This window comes from Ranitomeya imitator, chromosome 3 (assembly GCF_032444005.1).
Source record: "Ranitomeya imitator isolate aRanImi1 chromosome 3, aRanImi1.pri, whole genome shotgun sequence".
NCBI lineage: Eukaryota > Metazoa > Chordata > Amphibia > Anura > Dendrobatidae > Ranitomeya > Ranitomeya imitator.
Genome location: NC_091284.1, coordinates 92150815 through 92164569, shown reverse-complemented (window position 1 = coordinate 92164569; position 13755 = coordinate 92150815).

Below are 13755 nucleotides of genomic sequence, written 5' to 3'. Positions count from 1 at the left end.
TCAGGTGACAGAGTCCCTTTTAAAGGGGATGTCCAGGCTTGTGATGAGTCTGCAGTCATTCTTTGTGACTGCAGACTTCTGAATTCTCACAGTGCACACTGCACGCTGTCAGGATTCTCTCATGCTGGGGATTTACATTAATGCGATCACGTGCTGACTAGACATGCGTGACCTCCGTCAATGAAAATGAACTGAGCGAGGCCGGGCACATCTAGTCAGAATGTGGTCAGAAGTCTACAAATCACATACTTGTGCTGACATGACCGTCCACCGGCAAGGGAGAATCCTAAAAGTGCAGTGCATGCGTTGTGAGAATTCAGAAGCTGCGATGTCAGGATTCAGCTCTGCAAGTTCCAGTAGTCGTCACATGGACACGTCACTCATATGCGATTTTTCAGACTTAGGGTGTGTGTCCACGTTCAGGATTGCATCAGGATTTGGTCAGTATTTTACATCAGTATTTGTAGCCAAAACCAGGAGTGGGTGATAAATACAGAAGTGGAGCATATGGTTCTATTATAGTTTTCCTCTAATTGTTCCACTCCTGGTTTTGGCTACAAATACTGATGAAAAATCCTGACCAAATCCTGATGCAATCCTGAACGTGGACACATACTCTTATGGTCCTGTGACATCGAGCTTCTCTTCTGCTTCTCTTAGTTTTTCACTGAACATTGAGAGCATTAGGGAGAGGAGCTCGTGGGCACATGACTGAGTGTGCAAATCACATATGTCCTTGGCGGAGGGGGGGCACCAAAATGAATTCTTTCCCCGGGTGCCAGAAACCCTAGATACACCTCTGCTGGTATGCTACTGCGAGCGGTGATTACCGGGTGCGGTGGAGGGAGGTCTGTGCACAGGCAGTGAGGCAGGGACTGAGGGTGTGCACAGAGAGGATGGAGACCCGGAGACTGCCCGTCCCAGTCTACGCCGTAGCCTAGAGCCCTCATTATCATAGGAATATGGCAGTTAATAAATTGCTTTTCTGAAGCTTTATAGTGTAGTTTTAGGTCAGGGAGGGTTGGATAGGGATGAGCTAGCAAGGTGCAGGGACAGGTAATGATGGCTACTTGCGAACATGTGCGGCAATTGCGGTTTTGCACTTACGATGATACATAAAACACTGCTAGTAGTGTTTTTTCTCATTGCTGCAAGTACCGCATTTGCCGGATGGCGGCAAAACCGCAAGAGCCGCACATGTCTGTAAGTCCCATAGGGAATGAATGAGGCCGAACGCAGTGTTGCCCTAAGTGATCCATTACGCGGCAGATGCGGAAAAACTGTCGGATCTGCTGCAAAAGGCGACTTTCACATCAGCGATTTTTGCCAAAGTCACTGCCGATAGTGTCATACTCACCAAAGGGGGAGGCAGCACTAAAAGTGCCTAGGGCAGCAGAAACTCTAAATACGGCCCTGTATATATATATATATATATATATATATATATATATATATATACACACATATATACACTGCCTACAAGTAGTATTCAACCCCCTGCAGATTTAGCAGGTTTAATAAGATGCAAATAAGTTAGAGCCTTCAACCTTCAAACAAGAGCAGGATTTATTAACAGATGCATAAATCTTACAAACCAAAAAGTTTTGTTGCTCAGTTAAATTTTTATAAATTTTAAACATAAAAGTGTGGGTCAATTATTATTCAACCCCTAGGTTTAATATTTTGTGGAATAACCTTTGTTTGCAATTACAGCTAATAATCGTCTTTTATAAGACCTGATCAGTCCGGCACAGGTCTCTGGAGTTATCTTTGCCCACTCCTCCATGCAGATTTTCTCCAAGTTATCTAGGTTCTTTGGGTGTCTCATGTGGACTTTAATCTTGAGCTCCTTCCACAAGTTTTCAATTGGGTTAAGGTCAGGAGACTGACTAGGCCACTGCAACACCTTGATTTTTTGCCTCTTGAACCAGGCCTTGGTTTTCTTGGTTGTGTGCTTTGGGTTGTTGTCTTGTTGGAAGATGAAATGACGACCCATCTTAAGATCCTTGATGGAGGAGCGGAGGTTCTTGGCCAAAATCTCCAGGTAGGCCATGCTATCCATCTTCCCATGGATGCGGACCAGATGGCCAGGCCCCTTGGCTGAGAAACAGCCCCACAGCATGATGCTGCCACCACCATGCTTGACTGTAGGGATGGTATTCTTGGGGTCGTATGCAGTGCCATCCAGTCTCCAAACGTCACGTGTGTGGTTGGCACCAAAGATCTCGATCTTGGTCTCATCAGACCAGAGAACCTTGAACCAGTCAGTCTCAGAGTCCTCCAAGTGATCATGAGCAAACTGTAGACGAGCGTTGACATGACGCTTTGAAAGTAAAGGTACCTTACGGGCTCGTCTGGAACGGAGACCATTGTGGTGGAGTACGTTACTTATGGTATTGACTGAAACCAATGTCCCCACTGCCATGAGATCTTCCCGGAGCTCCTTCCTTGTTGTCCTTGGGTTAGCCTTGACTCTTCGGACAAGCCTGGCCTCGGCACGGGAGGAAACTTTCAAAGGCTGTCCAGGCCGTGGAAGGCTAACAGTAGTTCCATAAGCCTTCCACTTCCAGATGATGCTCCCAACAGTGGAGACAGGTAGGCCCAACTCCTTGGAAAGGGTTTTGTACCCCTTGCCAGCCTTGTGACCCTCCACGATCTTGACTCTGATGGCCTTGGAATGCTCCTTTGTCTTTCCCATGTTGACCATGTAGGAGTGCTGTTAACAAGTTTGGAGAGGGTCTTAACCCCTTCCCGACCCATGACGCCACGTAGGCGTCATGAAAGTCGGTGCCAATCCAACCCATGACGCCTATGTGGCGTCATGGAAAGATCGCGTCCCTGCAGGCCGGGTGAAAGGGTTAACTCCCATTTCACCCGATCTGCAGGGACAGGGGGAGTGGTAGTTTAGCCCGGGGGGGTGGCTTCACCCCCCCGTGGCTACGATCGCTCTGATTGGCTGTTGAAAGTGAAACTGCCAATCAGAGCGATTTGTAATATTTCACCTATTATAACTGGTGAAATATTACAATCCAGCCATGGCCGATGCTGCAATATCATCGGCCATGGCTGAAAACACTAATGTGCCCCCACCCCACCGATCGCCTCCCAGCCCCCCGATCTGTCCGGTACACTGCTCCGGCTCCCCTCCGTCCTGTGCTCCGCTCCCCCCGTGCTCTTGTCCGTTCCCCCCGTGCTCCAATCACCCTCCCCGTGCTCCAATCACCCCCCCCTGCACTCCGATCCACCCCGTGCTCCGTTCCACCCCTCCCGCGCTCCGATCCACCCCCCATGCTCCGATCCCCCCCCCCGTGCTCTGCCCCACCCCATCATACTTACCGATCCTGCCGGGGTCCGTCCGTCTTCTCCCTGGGCGCCGCCATCTTCCAAAATGGCGGGCGCATGCGCAGTGCGCCCGCCGAATCTGCCGGCTGGCAGATTCGTTCCAAAGTGCATTTTGATCACTGAGATATAATCTATCTCAGTGATCAAAATAAAAAAAATAATGACCCCCCCCCCCCCCTTTGTCACCCCCATAGGTAGGGACAATAAAAAAAATAAAGAAATTTTTTTTTTCCACTAATGTTAGACTAGGGTTAGGGGTAGGGTTAGGGGTAGGGGGTAGGGTTAGGGCTAGGGTTAGGGTTTCGGTATGTGCACACGTATTCTGGTCCTCTGCGGATTTTTCCGCAGCGGATTTATGGCGGATTTACCGCGTTTTTTCTGCGCATTTCACTGCAGTTTTACAACTGCGATTTTCTATTTGAGCAGTTGTAAAACCGCTGCGGAATCCGCAGAAAGAAGTGACATGCTGCGGAATGTAAACCGCTGCGTTTCCGTGCAGTTTTTCCGCAGCATGTGTACAGCGATTTTTGTTTCCCATAGGTTTACATTGAACTGTAAACTCATGGGAAACTGCTGCGGATCCGCAGCGTGTGCACATACCTTTAGAATTAGGCTATGTGCACACGGTGCGGATTTGGCTGCGGATCCGCAGCGGATTGGCCGCTGCGGATTCGCAGCAGTGTTCCATCAGGTTTACAGTACCATGGAAAACCAAATCCGCTGTACCCATGGTGCGGAAAATACCGCGGGAAACGCTGCGTTGTATTTTCCGCAGCATGTCAATTCTTTGTGCGGATTCCGCAGCGTTTTACACCTGTTCCTCAATAGGAATCCGCAGGTGAAATCCGCACAAAAAACACTGGAAATCCACAGAAAATCCGCAGGTAAAACGCAGTGCCTTTCACCCGCGGATTTTTCAAAAACGATGCTGAAAAATCTCACACGAATCCGCAACGTGGGCACATAGCCTTAGGGTTAGGGTTAGGGTTGGAATTAGGGTTGTGGTTAGGGGTGTGATTAGGGTTATGGCTACAGTTGGGATTAGAGTTAGGGGTGTGTTGGGGTTAGTGTTGGAGGTAGAATTGAGGGGTTACCACTGTTTAGGCACATCAGGGGTCTCCAAACGCAACATGGCGCCACCATTGATTCCAGCCAATCTCGTATTCAAAAAGTCAAATGGTGCTCCCTCAATTCCGAGCCCCGACGTGTGCCCAAACAGTGGTTTACCCCCTCATATGGGGTATCAGTGTACTCAGGACAAACTGCGCAACAATTACTGGGGTCCAATTTCTCCTGTTACCCTTGTGAAAATAAAAAAATGCTTGCTAAAACATCATTTTTGAGGAAAGAAAAATGATTTTTTATTTTCACGGCTCTGCGTTGTAAACGTCTGTGAAGCACTTGGGGGTTCAAAGTGCTCACCACATATCTAGATAAGTTCCTTGGGGGGTCTAGTTTCTAAAATGGGGTCACTTGTGGGGGGTTTCTACTGTTTAGGCACACCAGGGGCTCTGCAAACGCAACGTGACGCCCGCAGACCATTCCATCAAAGTCTGCATTTCAAAAGTCACTACTTCCCTTCTGAGCCCCGACGTGTGCCCAAACAATGGTTTACCCCCACACATGGGGTATCACCGTACTCAGGAGAAACTGGACAACAAATATTGGGGTTAAATTTCTCCTGTTACCCTTGGGAAAATTAAAAAATTCTGGGCTAAATAATTATTTTTGAGGAAAGAAAACGTATTTATTATTTTCACGGCTCTGCATTATAAACTTCTGTGAAGCACTTGTTCAAAGTGCTCACCACACATCTAGATAAGTTCCTTTCGGGGTCTAGTTTCCAAAATTGGGTCACTTGTGGGGGGTTTCTACTGTTAAGCCACATCAGGGGCTCTGCAAACGCAACGTGACGCCCACAGAGCATTCCATCAAAGTCTGCATTTCAAAACGTCACTACTTCACTTCCGAGCCCCGGCATGTGCCCAAACAGTGGTTTACCCCCACATATGGGGTATCAGCGTACTCAGGAGAAACTGGACAACAACTTTTGGGGTCAAAATTCTCCTGTTACCCTTGGGAAAATAAAAAATTGCAGGCTAAAAGATCATTTTTGAGAAAATAATTATTTTTTTTTATTTTCATGGATCTGCGTTATAAACTTCTGTGAAGCACTTGGGGGTTCAAAGTCCTCACCACACATCTAGATTAGTTCCTTTGGGGGTCTAGTTTCCAAAATGGGGTCATTTCTGGGGGATCTCCAATGTTTAGGCACACAGGGGCTCTCCAAACGTGACATGGTGTCCGCTAATGATTGGAGCTAATTTTCCATTTAAAAAGCCAAATGGCGTGCCTTCCCTTCCGAGCCCTGCCGTGCGCCCAAACAGTGGTTTACCCCCACATATGGGGTATCAGCGTACTCAGGACAAACTGGACAACAACATTTGGGGTCCAATTTCTCCTATTACCCTTGGCAAAATAGGAAATTCCAGGCTAAAAAATCATTTTTGAGGAAAGAAAAATTATTTTTTATTTTCATGGCTCTGCGTTATAAACTTCTGTGAAGCATCTGGGGGTTTAAAGTGCTCAATATGCATCTAGATAAGTTCCTTGGGGGGTCTAGTTTCCAAAATAGGGTCACTTGTGGGGAAGCTAATTTTCCATTCAAAAAGTCAAATGGCGTGCCTTCCCTTCCGAGCCCTGCCGTGTGCCCAAACAGTGGTTTACCCCCACATATGAGGTATCGGCGTACTCTGGAGAAATTGCCCAACAAATTTTATGATGCATTTTATCCTATTGCCCATGTGAAAATGAAAAAAGTGAGGCGAAAAGAATTTTTTTGTGAAAAAAAAGTACTTTTTCATTTTTACAGATCAATTTGTGAAGCACCTGGGGGTTCAAAGTGCTCACTATGCATCTAGGTAAGTTCCTTGGGGCGTCTAGTTTCCAAAATGGGGTCACTTGTGGGGGAGCTCCAATTTTTAGGCACACGGGGGCTCTCCAAACGTGACATGGTGTCCGCTAAAGAGTGGAGCCAATTTTTCATTCAAAAAGTCAAATGGCGCTCCTTCCCTTCCAAGCCCTGCCGTGCGCCCAAACAGTGGTTTACCCCCACATGTGAGGTATCAGCGTACTTAGGACAAATTGGACAACAACTTTCGTGGTTCAGTTTCTCCTTTTACCATTGGGAAAATAAAAAAATTGTTGCTAAAAGATAATTTTTGTGACTAAAAAGTTAAATGTTCATTTTTTCCTTCCATGTTGCTTCTGCTGCTGTGAAGCACCTGAAGGGTTAATAAACTTCTTGAATGTGGTTTTGAGTACCTTGAGGGGTGCAGTTTTTAGAATGGTGTCACTTTTGGGTATTTTCAGCCATATAGACCCCTCAAACTGACTTCAAATGTGAGGTGGTCCCTAAAAAAAATGGTTTTGTAAATTTCGTTGTAAAAATGAGAAATCGCTGGTCAAATTTTAACCCTTATAACTTCCTAGCAAAAAAAAATTTTGTTTCCAAAATTGTGCTGATGTAAAGTAGACATGTGGGAAATGTTATTTATTAACTATTTTGTGTCACATAACTCTCTAGTTTAACAGAATAAAAATTCAAAATGTGAAAATTGCGAAATTTTCAAAATTTTTGCCAAATTTCCGTTATCACAAATAAACGCAGAATTTATTGACCTAAATTTACCACTAACATGAAGCCCAATATGTCACGAAAAAACAATCTCAGAACCGCTAGGATCCGTTGAAGCGTTCCTGAGTTATTACCTCATAAAGGGACACTGGTCAGAATTGCAAAAAACGGCAAGGTCTTTAAGGTCAAAATAGGCTGGGTCATGAAGGGGTTAAATAGTCAGAAAAGGCTGGAAAAAGAGATAATTAATCCAAACATGTGAAGCTCATTGTTCTTTGTGCCTGAACTACTTCTTAATACTTTATGGGAACCAAACAGAATTCTGGTGGGTTGAGGGGTTGAATAATAAATGACCCTCTGAAAAGACTTTTCACAATTTAAAAAAAAAATAAAGAAATAACATTCTTTTTTGCTGCAGTGCATTTCACATTTCCAGGCTGATCTACAGTCCAAATGTCACAATGCCAAGTTAATTCCAAATGTGTAAACCTGCTAAATCTGCAGGGGGTTGAATACTACTTGTAGGCACTGTACATACATATATACACACACAGAACTGGAGGGACAACACGGCGAGAAAAAAACAAATTGATAATGGCCAGGTAATAATACAATTATCTACTCCTTATTGCAAGTCAAGGCAGCTAACAATACATGTGCAAATAACTCATATAAAGTGCATGTACATAGAGGTAGATATATTCTGCTCAAATTAAGGCCAAGTGGCTGCAGTGTAAAATGTCCTTATATGCATCTAAGTAATTGTATATGGATTGATTTGGGTCCAGTATTCAGCTGTGTTGCCCTCAGCCCCAATGCACGTTCCGTATGTACTTCCTCAGGGGGGCTATATAGGAGCTCATACTGTGTATAGGAAGCCATGTGGGGCCTCACACTGTATATAGAGAGGCTATGTGGGAGCTCATAGCAGATAGAGAGGCTATGTGGGGGGGTTTATACAGTATATAGGGGGCTATGTGGGGGTCATTGTAAGTAGAGAGGCTATGTGGGGGGTTTATCTAATATATAATTGCCTAGAATACTACTTCCTGCAATTTGTGCCAACTTCCTGTCCGGAGCTAATGTCCGGAGATAATGTCCGGAGATAAGTGACGTCAACAGTGTCCAGTGTCTGATTGGTTGCCGCCTGCTGCGAGCGACCAATCAGAAACATGCCGTACTGTGACACACTCCGCCCGCCATTTTGGTGTGATTTTTGAATTTTTACCTCACAGCAAGTTTCTACTGCATGGAGGCGGGCCCAGTGACGTTACTCTTCAAGCTCCTGCCGAATTTTGTCAAAAAAAATGATAATACCATTTACCAAAACTATATATATTTAGTTGTGAAGTGGTTCAGTGACATTTTCACACCAATTTTGAACTTTTGTTTGGTGTTTTCTCCATATACTGCCTATTATTCACTGACTGTTATACTGAGAGACTGCCGTTTATTAACCTCTTCTTTGCCACATTGGGTATATTGCTCTATTATTTGCCACATAAGGTCATTGTCCATTATTGCCCAGCAATTTCTCTGCAATATAAACTGCCTATTTATTAATATCTGCATTCAAACACGCAAAGTTGTCGTCTGATGTCTTTCATCCCTCCCCTCATAAGCATGTTCATGGATCCTGTGTAACTGTACCTTAAATAACAAGAATTGTCAAGAGCTGGTGAGTGCAGCCATTTTTTGTTCTTTCTTACTATTATTTATTAATTGTATTATTCTTACATTTGAATAAATAAAGTATATATGGATTCTAGACTCCCGATTCTTTAGAATCGGGCTGCCATCTAGTACTATATAATGGGCTAATGCAATATATAGGGGACCATTGTATATAGAGAGACTATTTGAGGGCTCATTGTATTTAGAGGATATATGAAGGCTCATTGTATATAGAGGCTGTGGGGGCTCATACTGTATATAATGAAGTATGTGGTGTTGTATACTATATATAGAAGGGCTATATGGGGGCTCATATTGTGTATACAGGGGCTATGTAGGGGATCATACTGTATGTAGGGGGCTGTGTATGGGCTCATACAGCATACAGGGGAGCTGTGTGCGGGCTAATACTGTATATAAGGGAATGTCAGCATACTTAATTCTGCTCAATATTGTGATACACTAAATATAAAATAATTAAAATTATGCTAATATTAATATTGAGCAGAATTAAATTTCCAGCTATTGGCTTGGTCCTCCACAACAGTCGCTGTCTCTCATATGGCCCCTCGGGAAAACTAATTGCCTACTCCTAGTTTATAGAAAAATATCCTTCTGATAAGCATGAGATAAAAGTATGCAGACTAAGATTAATGGGTTATTCCAATCAGTGAAAGTTATTCTATGACCAACGCCAATACCAAGAGGGAGGGGACAAAAATCAATTATAAAATTCTATATCAATTTCTCTTTTTGGCAACTATTCTGCGTGTATAATAATCACATATTGTTGTCACTTACATTAAACCTGTAACCTGACTAAGTTATCTAATAAATTGATCTCCATAAATAATCAGTAAAAAAAATCTGTTGTCTCTCGTTCCTATCAACCTTTGGGTGCGGCTAAGGGCTGTGCATCCATTAGCTCACCACAGGTGGACAGAGCTTCGGCTGCACAACTAGCCACAGCGTGTGGCCACACTTAACAGAATTGATAAGTTAACTCTAGAGTCCTGGATCCCCATGGCCTCGTGCACACTAGAGCAGAGGTCCCCAACTCCAGTCCTCAAGGCCCACCAACAGGTCATGTTTTCAGGATTTCCTTTGCATTGCACAGGTGATGCAATTATTACCTGGGCAAGACTAAGGAAATCCTGAAAACATGACCTGTTGGTGGGCCTTGAGGACTGGAGTTGGGGACCTCTGCACTAGAGTATTTGGTGAGATTTTTTATTTTATTTGTAAGGCAAAGCTAAGAATAGAAGAATCAGAGGAAAAGTAGGATACAAACATGTCACCACTTCTGTATTTATCACCCACTCCTGGCTTTGGCTACAAATACTCAACGTGAATGTGGCCCAAGGCTACGTTCCCACAATGAGCTTTTGACGCAGCAGAACTTCGGCACCTGTTATATAAATTAGGTTACGTGCGTTTTTATAGAATATGTTTTTAATTGCATTTTTGAAGCTGCGTTCTTTTGTCTCTTCTTGGTTTCTCATGCTTTAATGTACGCCATTTTTTATGATACTTATTGGCATTTGGCTTTGACAAAACTTTATTGATATACATACATATGTGCAGATTACATGCGTTTTTCATGCATTTCTGCCACGGAAAGGCATTTGCGTTTTCTATCTGTGGATTTTCAGACCTTATGCAGAGTCCATGGAGAAAATCTACACATCAGCGTACCCGCAAGAGAAATTGACAACCCACACTGGTGGTCAGTTTACACTGTGTAAAAATTAAGCGCAGAGGGCAGGAGATTTCTTTAAATCCCATCCACTATGGTGGTACTGTAAGACGCCTCGTTTTCGCCGAAGCAAAAAATACACAGCGTCAAAAAATGCACCAGCTACCTCAGATGAATGTGCATTGTAAACCTCACAAAGCCCCCTTTAACCAATTTTCACACTTGCATTTAGTGCATCTATTGGGAATTGCATTGGGAAATAACTAATCCACCACAGACCCCATTAGAGTCAATTGGATCCATCAGTGTGATCATGGATCAGTTTAAAATAAATCCATTAAAACATCACTGCTTCAATTCACTGGGGAACACAATTTTCGCTGAGTTAGATCTGACCCTTGTTTTTGAGTAACTTTTTGCTTCCAAATCCAAAAGTGACCCTAATTTTTCTCTATCACAGCAACTTCTTAAGCTACAGGATAGCCTTCCTTTGACAATACAAAATGTACATACAATGGAAAATAATGCAAAAAAATAACCTGAATGTAATGTTTATTTAATACTAAAAGACTATATTGCTACTGTAAGTCTGCTTAAAAAAGGTATAAAAATATTGTATAAAGAGACTACTGTAAGTAATGCACTTAAAAAATATTCCAGAATAAAATGTATAATAAATGTAGATCCCACTAGGAGGACCTGTACCCAACTCAAGAATGGGACCCGGATGCGATCCTCTGTCAGTGAAGAGTTGATCGGAATTCCCATACAAATGAATAGAAATTCCAACCACCTCTGTACTAACAGTATCACATAAGTCCCCATTGTGGGGCTAGATATAGGCCGTACTGGTGGGATCTGCATCTACTTTACACTTATGGAGTATCTTGTGTATATCATAATGGTACGAGATGGGAATACCACTTTAAATGCAAAAATGATCATATAAGATTTGTTCCTCAATACATGTGAAATACAAGTGTGTTATAGAAACAATAGCTACCCTTGTCTACCACATGAGTCAAAATGCTTCTGAGAATACATAAATCTTCACACTTTACATGTCTCACAACTGTTCGGTTACGTAGGTTTCAAATTCCTTGAGTGATTCACAGAGCGTTGTGTGAAACATCTTAGAAACACCGGTACATTGACTACCAAGAAATCGCTGTGATCTCATCTCATAAGATCTTGGTGGCGAGATCTCCATCTGCGCATGCGCCACCCCCAGCAGCCATTTTCCCAAAGTACACCGCATAGTAAACCATCTAAGTGAGGGGGCTCTGGGCTTTCACAGAATGTCGGCGAAGCCCCCGCACCATCAAACACTGGCCGCAGCAGCGCACATCCGAACACCCCCTCATCCCAGCCTGCGGCGTGCAGCAACGCTCCACTCTTGCCTCCTCCAGCAGCGACCCTGGCACACTGCTCCACCGCGGCCGGTAAGGTATATCCGCAAATTTTGGGGGAAAAAAGTGAGTCTTGTAATCTGAAAAATACGGTAATGTCCATCTCTAACATTTTATGATTCTACATCTGACACGCTAAGGAACCTAAGCTAATATGGGGGTATTTTATTTTTCTGCTGTGTTGCTGCCTGCTTATGATTGGGCAACTCCTACAGGGAAAAGAAGTGCATGCTCGCCCATGATTAGCTGATAACTTTGGTAAAGATCAGGTGGATGTTAACTCAATAGGTGCTAAATACTTTGATTACCTATATATCCACAACAGAGAGGCAAAATTGAATCAATTGTTTTATTCCGTTCCGAAGCCACAATTATATTGTGTGCCCAAATTCAACATGAAAAATTTGATGAAAAATCCTCTTTAACCAATACAATTAGTAAGTTTAGAAAAGAGCTCAAGGCCAATGTGTAAAATGTCACACCTCATTGTATAATTTTGCACAAATTGTGACTTTTTATGCATTTTTAAACTATAGACAATTTAAATGTACTTGCTTTACAACTTTTTTAAGGATGATAATGCCTTGTCTGGAAAATGTGACTTTTACATAAAAATGCATTAACAAATAAGTCATACTTCATACCAAAAGATTAACAGTACCCCCCTTGTCTCATTTTTAAGTTTTGACATTGGTAAATGAATGTTTCATTACATGACTAAAAAGATTAATAACTTTAACTTACGCCAAGCATTTACGACAATAAAATGTCACAATTTAAGCAAGCATTTGGCACAAATACCATGATAAATTTTTTATTTTTTGTATAGATTTTGAGCCAAAACCAAAAGGGTTCAGTAAGAATGGGGAAAATAAGATGGAACGGCTTGTTTGATTCACTTTTCCATGGTTCAAAAAACTGCAATGGCATTTATCCATAAAACATTGAACACAACCATCCCAAGAGCAGTTACTTTACTTCTCTAGAAGTATGAAATCAAGTATGCTACCACCAATAGTCACATCTACAATGGTAGATAAGCAATAGTGAACACTTCGGATGATTAAAATATCAATATTTTATTTATAAATAATTAAACATACGGTATATACACAAATAAGGCTACTTTCACACTAGCGTTTTTTTCAATACGTCGCAATGCGTCGTTTAGGGGAAAAAAACGCATCCTGCAAAGTTGTCTGCAGGATACGTTTTTGCCCCATAGACTAACATTAGCGATGCATTGACACACGTTGCAACCGTCGTGCGACGGTTGCGCCGTGTTGTGGCGGTCCGCTGGGAGCAAAAAATGTTACATGTAACGTTTTTTGCTGCTGACGGTCCGCTTTTTCCGACAGCGCATGCGCGGCCGGAACTCCGCCCCCACCTCACCATGGGGCAGCAGATGTGCTGGAAAAATGCATCCACTGCCCCCGTTTTGCGGCGCTTTCGCTGCTTGCGTCCATGCGCCGCAACGTCGCATAGCGAAGTGCAGTGCACGACGCAAGTGTGAAAGAAGCCTAACAGAGGTGCCTCAAATGTGATGGACTAGCTGACAATGGAAACCACATATGACCAGTCCAAAACTGTAGGCACAAAAATTGCTCAAACCTGATATATAAAAGTGTAATTCACATGGATTCACAGCCATATCTTCACAAAAATGGGAAGATCTGTAGAATCTCTGCCTCCAAGGGAAATGGGTGATACTTAACTTAATCAAACTGTATTATATATATATATATATATATATATATATATATATATATATATATATATATATATTACAGTACAGACCAAAAATTTGGACACCTCATTTAAAGATTTTTCTGTATTTTCATGACTATGAAAATTGTACATTCACACTGAAGGCATCAAAACTATGAATTAACACATGTGGAATTATATACTTAACAAAAAAGTGTGAAACAACTGAAATTATGTCTTATATTCTAGGTTCTTCAAAGTAGCCACCTTTTGCTTTGATGACTGCTTTT